Raw genomic sequence first — 11197 nt, 5'->3', positions numbered from 1 at the left:
CAATTTCTCGTGGACATATGTTATACAAGCTCAGAGAAGAATGCTGGAAATGATCATCTCTGAAGAGCATGGGGCTTCCATCTGGCACCGTTTTGATCTGAGACTGACAAAAATATCCAGCAGAACAGCACAGAAAACACTGAGCTTGCTAATGGCCCAAATGGAATCTTCTGGGGAGGAGGGGGGAAGAGAAACAATGAAGATAATGAAAATGAGACAATCTGCCAAGAGACATTTCAAATAGGAAAAGGGAGATTTGTGCTTTGGGTTGTGTCTCTTTTCCCCTGAGTGTGCTGGTTCCTGCTGCAGGGGGCCACACAAATCTTTTCCTCAGGTTTCATTCACAGGAGGTGGGGAAATCACAATTGCCAAAGATGACAGGTCAGGATTAAAAGCAAGAAATATGTTGGTTTGGTCCCAGAACATTCAGTAGCAAAGAACCCCATCAGAAACATTCAGTTCTGCTTTGGCTCACGTCAAATGCAATTGAAATTTTCATCCGTTTAAAACAAAACCATAAACAGTATCATTTAATAAAGAATTAAAAATTAAATAATAATAATGAAAAGGTGGGGAAAGGGAGATCACATGGGAAATTACCACATGGTGCTGGTACCCAGAGATAACTGCTGGAAGTGGGTCCTGAGTCTGGGACCATTGAAAACAAACAAATGTGCCCATAGAGCTCTTACCCCTCACAGGAGAAGGTTTTGCCTTCTGTGGTTCAGGACAGAGAAGGGTTTTGGAGAAGTTTCACAGCACTCTGCCTCTTGCTGCTGTCCAGCCAACTGCAGCTTCGTGTGCCAGGAAATTGATGAATGGGCTAAATACCTCACAGAACAGAGAAAGAGATTCTGCAAAAATAACTTCTTGCAGTGAAAGCCAGAGTGTGGGCTGCACCATCAAACTTGTACAGACTTCCAAATGTCAGCCAGACTGGCAAGACCTTTTCCTGTAACCAGGATATTTATTTCTGAGGAAACACTCAGATTTATTTCAGAATGGGGCTTTAAAAGGAAGAATGAGCTGCTTTCCTGGGGCTCCAGAGAGCCCGTTATGGCCTGTAGCTTCCACTCTGCATCTGCCTGCAGTGGTGGGAATGTTTTGTATCTTTTGAGAGATTTTGTTAAGCATAGACTCCACTCTCCAGGCAGAACCCTCTGAGTCAGCCGGGGCAGGAAGGGAGCGGGGCTCTCCTCACCTGGTGCTCGGGTGGCAGAGTGAGGAGGGTGCTGTGCTTCCATCCGCGGCACTTCCACCTCACAGGAGGAGGGAGACCTTCTCCTCCTGCTGCCTTTTGCTCTCAGGTGCTGCCAGATGCCAGCCCAGTGCAGGAGAGACCCAGTTAAACCCATTAAACCTCCCCAGTTACACCTGGAGAGCAGCCCCTGCCCTGCCCTGGGCTGGGTGCCCTCAGCAGCTCAGCTCAGCCCCCCAGGCACTGCCCCCTCACGCAGCACCTGTGCCTGGTTTGCTGCCCAGGGACCCCCAGTGCCCCCAGCAGCTGCAGCTGGGCAAGGCCTCAGCAAATGGGTCCCTGCTCCGCCAGCCAGCTGTGGGATCCAGCTGTGCTTCCCTGCCAAGGCTGCCCATCATCATCATCATCACCATCCTCCTCCTCCCCTGTCCCAGGCACACCTGCCTGCTCTGTGCCACGCACACTCTGCTGTGTTTGGGGAACATGAACCACCCTTTGCAAGCAGAGCAAATCCCTTCATGTCCTCCCTTCAGCAGCATTTCCAGGAATGGCAGAAGTGTCTGAGGGTTTCTCTGCTGCTGTTTCCATCACAAACCCTCCCAGGGCCTCTGGCTGTGCCCCTGCCTTATCCCAGCTGGGCACTGGGTCAGTGTCTCACCAGCCCGGGGCTGAAACTCCTCTGAGAGCTGGGCTGGAAGCAGCTTTAGAACTTTAGAGCTTTCTGAGCTTTAGAACTTCCCAGCAGCGTTCTCAGAGGCTCAGCTGCTCTGCCTCAGCAAAGATATCTCCCAGACTGCAGGTGTTGCTTCAGAACAGCCACAGAAATGTAGACAAGCTTTAAGCATTATGTTTAAAGGAAATACTCAGCTGTTAAATGCCTCAGCTGTCTACCTCTCTGCAGAGAAGGATGCAAATTTCTGAGTCTAGGCAGTTTCCAAAAAAAGGCAGATTTCTGTCTGGCACTGTTACTGTCGGGTTCTAAGAAATATTTCTCTTTCTCTGAGACCTGGTAAACTCAGTCCAGGAGAGAATTTAATCTTACACTAATGTTTCATTTGGCTCAGCCTGACAGACCCTGCCCGTCTGCCTTTCAGCCACTTGCCTGTAGCCATGTCCATGTCACAGCAGTGTGGGAAGAGCTGTAACTCAGGCATGGCCCTGAAGGGGATGGGGCCTTGCTTTCCATCATACTGGAGAGAAAAGCTTTGGCCAAGCAGAGCAGCACTGCAGCTGTGTTGGTGTGGCTGCCACACAGAGCTGTGGCAGGGAACCCAAAGGGCAGGACCCAGAGCAGTCTGTGCCAATTGTGGCACCAGAGCATGCCCAGCTCTGCTGCCCAGCACAGCCCTGCCAGCCTGTGCCACTGCCTGCTGCTGCTGCACAGCTGGGGCAATAAAAACCAGCAATTCTGACTTCACTGTGTGCAGGTCCTGGCTTTATACAGCTGTAGGTTAGGGTTATATGGACTAAATGTTGGTGGATCCCGTTGATCTCCCAATGGTTCCCCAAGGGAACAAATGCCTTTGGGATCTCTGAATGAACACTTTGGCTGTGGGACCAAAGTCATGGGGCTGCAGAGATCGTGGAGGAAAGATCTCAGAGGGAAATATCCTCCCAACTGTGTGGAAACAAACTTCTTAATTGGTGAAAACCACAGTTGGGAAACATCCCAGGCAGCTGTTCTTCAGCTCCCTGGAGCCCTGCCAAGCCTTATATCCATATCAGCTTTGAGCTGAGAACAAGTGTGATGAATTCCTGCCAAGAAGGTAATGCTTTTGAGCTGGAAGCACCTAAAAATAGTCATGTGTAATGAAATTGCCTCCTCAGCCATAACTGCTGTAAGGGCACAGTGTACCCTGCACCCTCCCAGAGCTGGTGGGCTCCTGCATCCACAGGGGCAGGGCATCACTGCCTGGGGGCTGCTCTCACCTGGGCTCAGAACCACCCCAGGGCAGGGTCCCTGTGCAGGTAGGGCAGGGCAGGGCACCCACAGGGCACCCACCTAATGCATCCAGGGCTCAGCAGGGCAGGGCACCCACCCAGTGCATCCAGGGCTCAGCATTTTCAGCACCAGCTCCACTGGGACAGCCCAGGATGATCATCTCTAAACATGACCCTTTCAGCACATACAGAAAGCTCAGTCTTAATCTCATAACATTTGCAAGGAAATCTTTTTAATCAGTAATGAAAGCCAAACATTATCCAGCCTTTATTGACCTGCAATAACAGCACTGCTGCTACATTTCCCCTGTGCCTCTGCACAGGTTCATTGACTCGATCTGTGCTTGGTGTTTATTCTTAGCTCACAGAGCTCAAAGAGTTTCTGTTATTGATCTGCTGTGTTTCAGGTTCAATCCCTTGGTGCCCTGAATGAAGTCAGAAAGAGTTAACACCTTTACTTCCAACACACAAACACCATGGGTGTTATCCAAGCCCCACATCCCTCTGCCAGAGCCCAGCACATGAACTGGGAACTGCCAAACGCTGCAGCAATCCCAATATTTGCAACTGCAAAACATCCACAAACTGCAAAAGCATCCATAAACTGCAAAAACATCCATAAACTGCAAAACATTCACAAACTGCAAAACATTCACAAACTGCAAAACATTCACAAACTGCAAAAGCATTCACAAACTGCAAAACATTCACAAACTGCAAAAAAATCCATAAACTGCAAAAACATTCACAAACTGCAAAAGCATTCACAAACTGCAAAAACATCCATAAACTGCAAAACATTCGCAAACTGCAAAAGCATTCGCAAACTGCAAAAGCATCTGCAAACTGCAAAACATTCACAAACTGCAAAACATTCGCAAACTGCAAAAGCATCTGCAAACTGCAAAACATTCACAAACTGCAAAAGCATCTGCAAACTGCAAAACATTCACAAACTGCAAAACATTCACAAACTGCAAAACATTCACAAACTGCAAAAGCTGTGCCCCCTCTGCAATCAGGCTGCAGCCTTTCAGGGGCATTCTGGTGTGAAACATACCTAAACAAGAAAACGCAGCAGAAAAAGCAAAGTATTGTACTAAACTATGGAGGCCAGGAGTAGAAGAAATGCTGGCTAGAGAGCAGCCAGCAGAACCTGGCTTCAACAGCAGGAATCTTGGAATAACCCCTCCAGTGGCTCTGTAGTGCTGATGTCAACCATTAACCCCTTCCTTCCATGCGAAACCTTGAGCGGGGCTCTGGGTGTGTGCTGGCCCCACACTGGTCACAGTGTCACCCTCCCTGCCTGGGTCCCAGGGCACTTCAGCCCTGGCTCAGCCCTTTCAGTGTCTCAGAGCCCAGCGAGGCCCTGTGCCCCCAGCAATAACCAAACCACCAGCCTCTGCATTGGTGCCGCTGCCAGGTGAGGGCATTTCAGAGGTTTGTGCTGGGGCTGCGTGCCCAGGCACAGCCAATCTGCAGTGACCACAGCGTGACAGAGCACTGAAATGTTAAACCTTTGTATTGTGATTGTGCTTGGGGATTGCTCAGCTGGCTCTGGGAAGGAGCTGGGGCTCTATAAATAGAAAGTACTTTATCATTTCTTGCCTACTTTGAACACGCTGCTGTATTTCAATGGTGATTCAGAGTAAATCAGATTCCATGGGAGGTGTGGTGGAAGTGCTGTGTGTGCCAGGGGTGCACTCTGAGCTGGCATAAACCAGCACAGCCCCTCTGATGTCTGAGGGAGGGATGCCAGCCTCTGCCAGCTGCAGGGCAGTGCCAGTGCAACACTGACACACAAATAACTGAACAGCAATCACCACAATATCCACTGTGGCCTCACTGCCCTCCTGAGAGCCACCCAAAGCACTCTGAAAAGTGCTTATCCCCTGAGATGTCACTCACTGCTATAAAAGGATTAGAAGGGTTGTTCAGAGCTACTTAATATTTGCAATAAATCTCCATGCTATGCCACAGCACATTTTGTTTAGGAATATCACCTGGAAATTAGAAACCCAGTGAGCCATTGATTTTTAAAATGCCATGGGTCCAGAATTCCTTCACAACAGGATGCAAATAAACTCAAAGTAAATTAGTGCTTACCAGAGGGGAAAAGAGAACAGGATCTATATCCTAGGTAACATTAGAAAACAAAAGATTAATGAAAGCCTCACTGGAAAACTCTAATGGCCAAGGAACTAAAAGATGTAATATTCATTGAGGAGCAGTGGGGGAATGCACAGCTGGGACAGCAGAAATGAATGGATTTCCGTGCCCTGTGCAGAATGAGAGCTTGCTGTGCCCCTGTGTGAGAGCTGTGTGTGATGCACAGCTCATGGTCTGGGCACAGGGACACCAACCTGGCCCTGCACACAGCACAGGGCTGTGCCTGCTCCCATTCACCTGCACCCAGCACACCAACACTGCCTTGTCCTGGCCCCAGACAGAGCTGCTGTTTGCTCTGAGGGTGGCTCTGCTCAGTGTCTCAGGCCAATGCAAACACTCCTGGGCAGCTGCCTGCAGAGCCCTGGCAGGTGCCAAAAGGTGGAGGCAAGGATTCGTGTTACCCCATATTCCTGAGTCCTGCTTTTCAAAGCATGCAGGTCTGCTGCTGCTCTGCCAGGGAGTGCAACAGGCACCACACAGGTGACACGTCCTGAAAGGGTTAAACCACCACCACAGCAAGGCAGGCTGCACTGCTAAAAATAGAAAACAGTCAAAAAAAAAAAAAAAAGAAAAAAAAAACCCCTTCAACTCATCTTAAATAAATCCATTTATTCCAGGGTTTCATAGAAACCATATAGCTGAAATTGCTACAGGATAATTCCTTATAAGCCTTATAAGAAACGTTGCTGTCCCAGAGCCCCACTACAAATCCTGGCAGGAGTATTGGAGATAACAGATTGGATGCCATGGAAACCGAGACAGACCTAATTTGAGCAGTAACCATTGCTGTTATTTATTTAATTCTGATAAGCCATCTAAATGTGGAATGACTAAAGGTTCCACTGGGCTAAAAATAGCAGCCTGGTAATATTTTAATTCGCAAATCACTCGTGTTTAACAATATTTTGGGCGTCTGACATTCACATTTCTCGTGCACTTCTGGGAGCTCACCATTAGCCCTGCTCTGTTTCATTCTGTAGGAGCAGAAGGTGCCTTGTGCCTCCCTCTGACACTAATTCTGTACCTGCAGGATGCCTCCCCAGCCAGGCTCCTGTGGGGCAGGGGGAGCCTGGGGGTCCCTGCGCCCCCCTGTCCTCCCCCAGGCTTACAGCAAATGTCTGAAAGGGAGAACTGGGCCATAGGAACCCAATTCCCCTTCTCTGGATGGTGCCAAGGATCTTTGTGATTGTTTGATCTCAGCAGCTCCACAAATGAAGCACCTCCTGAGGCACATCACTCCTGAGCTGGCTGATAGCTCCCATCTGTTCCTGCAGCCCTGCCTCCATTTCCTGAGCTGGAGATGCAAAACCTTCAGGTGTAAATTTGCGATTTCTGTGGCTCTGGGGCTTTACAGTGCTTCCAGAATGCCTGGAAACAGAAGAGAAACTGCCTTTGGGATGCCAGTACCACAGACAGACCAAGCTGAATTTCCTCCTGTCTGCCTGTGTTTTCCCTTTGTAATCGTCACTGTTCCCACAGCAGGAATAACACCTCCATTTCTCCACTGGTCTGGATTTTAACCTTAAAGTGTGAATGCAGCTGTATTCCCTGGGAGGCTGTACACAGCATGTACAACAGATAAAATCCTCGCTGTGCTCTTGTTCTCAGGAATGCTCTGCTTCCCAGAGGGACGGTGGGAGCCTGTTCCTGCCTCCTCGGGGCACCACCCCTGTTGTCAGGAATGCCCAGTGCCCGAGCATCAGGCTTGTGCAGCCACTCCTTCCTCAGGAACTGCCCTGCTCTCTGACAGCGGCCTCAGCTTTTCATTCTCCACCTTTGGGGCTGGGGAGGCCTGGGTGCAGCAGGGCTGGCAGCGCTGTGTGCCAGGGCAGCCAAAGCATCCTCTGGGTGATGGAGCCACGAGCCTGGATCCAAACAGCCCAGAGCATCCTCTGGGTGATGGAGCCATGAACCTGAGTCTGGGGCAGCCCCTGGGTGATGGAGCCACGGGCCTGGATCCAGGACAGCCTCTGGGCAGATGGAGCCATGAACCTGGATCCAGGGCAGCCAAAGCATCCTCTGGGTGATGGAGCCATGAACCTGGATCCAGGGCAGCCAAAGCATCCTCTGGGTGATGGAGCCCTGAGCCTGGATCCAGAGCATCCCCTGAGTGATGGAGCCACAAGACTGGATCCAGAGCATTCCAAAGCATCCCCTGGGTGATGGATCCCTGAACCATGAATGAAACCAGAGTGCTGATGGCACCAACGCAGCAGTGCCAGGGAAAGCAGGTAAAGCTCCTGGCCCTGACACCTGATGGGAGTCTGGGTTTGGTACAGAAAGGAGGGAAATGCCCAATTCTGTGTTTCAGTCTGCATTCTGCTGTGCAGAGCCTCTCCTCTCTGCAGCTCAGGCTGAAGGGTGACTTGTCAGGGTTGTTTTCTTCAACGGTTCAGAAGTAGGACTGCAAGAAGGATATTCTGGGCAAGAATCAAAATGAATAAGAATTGCTTTCATGATCTGTCACAACCAGAGTCAGCCTATATTTAGCTTCCATTGCTCTGATTTAGAAACAGGGAGCAATGTGGGATATTTAGAGCCTTCAAAGACCTTTTCCAATGGGTTGCAGCTCCAGAGGTTCCTGCTGGGGTGGGCAGCACTGATACTCTATATTAGTGTACAGTGGCACAGCACTCAATCTGCATGTGCCACAATAAGACTGACATTACTGTGAAGGAGCACAGGTTGCAATTACAGCTTTTTACCATTTCCCTGACTGTGCTGCAGGACTGTTGCCAGTTTAAGGCTTTAATGGTTGGCAATTACTCACAGGAGTGAAGGGTTCATTCATCAGCTCGGGTTTAATCTCCAGCACGATGTGACTGCACCCTGAGCACTGCACAAGCTGCTCCTGTTATCTGGCAAATGAGATCTTGATGGGCAGGCTCAGGATGAGGAATCTGATCTGGAACTTCCCTCCAAAAACCTGTGCAAGGCTTCCACCAACCAGGCTGAGGCTGTTACAGGAGCAGCTCCAGTCCAGCTTTCCCAAAGGCAGCAGCTGTGGGGGCACACTGATCTCACACTCATCTCACACCCTGCTCCCCTCTCTTTTCTGGTTACAGCCTGCAGAGATGTTCATCTTCTGAAGAGGATCCAAAGGCTGCTTTTCATACAGCAAAGCTCTCCTGAGTTACCCAACCAACAGCAAGAAGTAGCTGCTGAAAGGATAAAACACTGATTATTCATAGATAATAGGAAGATGTTGAATAATTTCAAAGTGAGATTTCACATAATAGGTATCTCAGACTGTCTATATTTAGCCTCCCAAATCTATACTTAAACTCCTACGTAAAAATGGCCAAAAGGAAATCAGCCATTTGGAGCTGCTTGCCACAACTCACATTATTAGTGGTAGGAATTTGTTGGTACCATTTAATTTCCCCTTTCTCTTTCTAATCCTAAGCTTCTTCCCCACTGCCTTCTCTGCCTTTTAGCAAGGACACAGGACAGCACCTTGGGCTGGGAAGGCACCTGGGAGCAGCACCTCTGGGAGACTTCAAACACAGCCCAAACACCTCAGTGACCCTAAAAGGCTGAGGTGGTGCTGACATCAATCACAATCTGCACTGCCAGAGCTGCTGCTGGGGCATGCACTCACAGAGGGGCCCAGAGACCTCTGGAGTTCATTTCTCACTCCTCACTCACACCCTACAAGCAGGCTGTGCCTGTAGGTGCATGCAGTAAATGCAGCTGAGGGTGGCACACATGGGCTGTCTGCAGCAGGCTGGTCCTGGCAGCTCAGCATTATTAGTGTTGCAGCAGCTTGGTGTGGCTGCAGTGCCAGGCTCCAGGCTGCCTGGGCACACAGAGCACCTTCCAGGGCTGTTCCTGCATCCCTCCCTGCTCCCACAGCTCACCTGTGTCCTGCAGCAGCACCTGCCCTGCCTGCTCCTCCCTGTGCTGGGGCACTCCCAGGCTCTCTTATAGAGCCCTGGCACAGCTGAGGTCTATGAGAACCTTTTGGTGTTGTTTACACACAGCCTTAACCAGCTCTGGCTTTTCGCTGGTTTCTTTGTGCCATTTACCCCCAAAGAAGAAAGGTTTGTCCTGTTGGCTCTCATGCAGAAGCCCTGAGTCTCGACATTTGTTCTCTTCTTTCTTGTGTCCTCTCCTGCCTCATGAAGCCTTCAGGAGCACATCCTGCAGGATCACATCCCTCAGGAGCACATCCTGGAGAAGCACATCCCTCAGGATCACATCCCTCAGGAGCACATCCTGCAGGATCACATCCCTTTCCCCATGGCTGCTCCTCCTCCTCCTCCTGTGCTCCATCCTCACTCACCCTCCAGTGACACTCAAATGGAAGTGCCCCACTGGCAGGCTAACCAACACTCACAACATCACTTAAACAACTGATCAGTCTTCAGAGACTGGATTTAGCTGGTTTTCATGTTAAAGAAATTGAAAAGAAACAAAGATAAAATTTCTGACCTCAGAATATGTTCAGGTAAACAGTGCAAATGTGATTTTGATGAGAAAACACCTCACAGAAACTATTTATGTGAATGCTGAGTGTGCCTCAATGAGAAATGTAACTCATCTTTTCCCTGTTTTTTCCAGCTAGAGCTAAATATTGCCATTGGGATATTTTATGTTACATGGCAGAATAATTGAAGTCTCAATGGGAGGCTTCAACACAGCAAAACACTTAAGCCCTTGTGTAAGTTTCAAAGGACACGAGTAGTCCCACTGAAGTCAATGGGATTTAATGCACACGCTGCAGAGCCAGGCTGAGTCCCAGCCTGAACAAATGCTGGTTTGCTCTGGCAGAATGCAGAACTGATACCCTGCTGCAGCCACAGCCCAGCTCCGCTGTGCTCCCCATCATCCTGAGCACCAAACCCAGACCCTGCCTCACATCAGCTCCACAGCTCTCACGTTTAAACCTCACATTCCCCAGCACCTCCTCTTTAACCTCCTCTGTTAGCAGCAGCACTGGCTGTGGCTGTTAGAAACTGAGATCCAGAAACTCTATTCACCAGGACATTTAATTTATCCTTTGTTAATCATTCATGTATCACGGTGCCATTGCAGGGTGGGCGCTCCCTGTCCCTGTGTCCCTCCCTGTCCCAGTGTCCCTCCCTGTGCCAGTGTCCCTCTCTGTGTCCCTCCCTGTGTCCCTGTGTCCCTCCCTGTCCCAGTGTCCCTCTCTCTGTGTCCCTCTTTGTGTCCCCACCTGTGTCCCAGTGTCCCTCCCTGTCCCTGTGTCCCTCTCTGCGTCCCCTCCCTGTGTCCCTCCCTGTCCCAGTGTCCCTCCCTGTCCCAGTGTCCCTCTGTCCCTGTGTCCCCCCCGTGTCCCAGCCCAGGGGACACCGGGCAGGGCCGGGTGCTGGCCCAGGAGGGGCTGCAGCCCCCACAGCCCTCAGGGCGCCCCTGGGTGCCCACAGGGACAGGGGCTGTGGCACAGGACCCCCGCTCCATGCAGTGGGGCAGGCTGAGCCCAAACTCTGCCATCCCAGGCACAGCTGAGCCTTCCCTTCAGCGGGGCAGGTCCAGGGGCTGGAAATACCTGTAGCAATGAGGAGGAGGAGGTGAATTCTCCCAGGTGAGCAGAGATGTGATGTAAATCCTTAACTCTCCTTGTCTTTGAAAGGATTAGATCAACCTATGATAGGGTTTTTCTGTTGGTGAAGTTTCTCTGTACCCTTGAAATGAGCAGCAGCACAGAGAGGTTTAACCATGGACAGCTGTGTCAGAGCAGAGGCTTCATCCTTGCCCTGCACAGGAGGTTTCCAAGCTTCTGTTACCAAAAAGGGAGCAGGCAAGCTGAGCAGACCTGTTTGCTTGCCAGTTTAAGGATTACAATTCAACTGAATGCTATGGCTCTGTGCACCAAAGCAACTAAAATATTGACAAGGCTACTTCCAGGACTGATAGCATTGCTAA

General features: G+C 50.3%; 1 long non-coding RNA gene across 4 annotated transcripts; it reads right to left on the bottom strand.

Moving 5' to 3' along the window:
* Positions 1 to 5898: 5898 nt before the first annotated feature.
* Positions 5899 to 10949, bottom strand: LOC135447777 (uncharacterized). Of its 4 annotated transcripts, none has more exons than XR_010440308.1 (3): positions 9169 to 9208; positions 7349 to 8469; positions 5899 to 7300 (listed from the first exon to the last, which is right to left on the bottom strand). It is a non-coding gene; the product is annotated as an uncharacterized LOC135447777 (long non-coding RNA). The 4 variants fall into 4 exon arrangements; XR_010440309.1 differs by lacking the exon at positions 9169 to 9208 and adding an exon at positions 10821 to 10949 and having other exon boundaries at positions 5911 to 7300; XR_010440311.1 differs by lacking the exon at positions 9169 to 9208 and adding an exon at positions 10821 to 10874 and having other exon boundaries at positions 5911 to 7300; positions 7349 to 8466.
* Positions 10950 to 11197: the final 248 nt, after the last annotated feature.

Source organism: Zonotrichia leucophrys, chromosome 4A (genome assembly GCF_028769735.1).
Source record: "Zonotrichia leucophrys gambelii isolate GWCS_2022_RI chromosome 4A, RI_Zleu_2.0, whole genome shotgun sequence".
Taxonomy (NCBI): domain Eukaryota; kingdom Metazoa; phylum Chordata; class Aves; order Passeriformes; family Passerellidae; genus Zonotrichia; species Zonotrichia leucophrys.
This window is presented reverse-complemented; position numbering and strand designations above follow the sequence as displayed.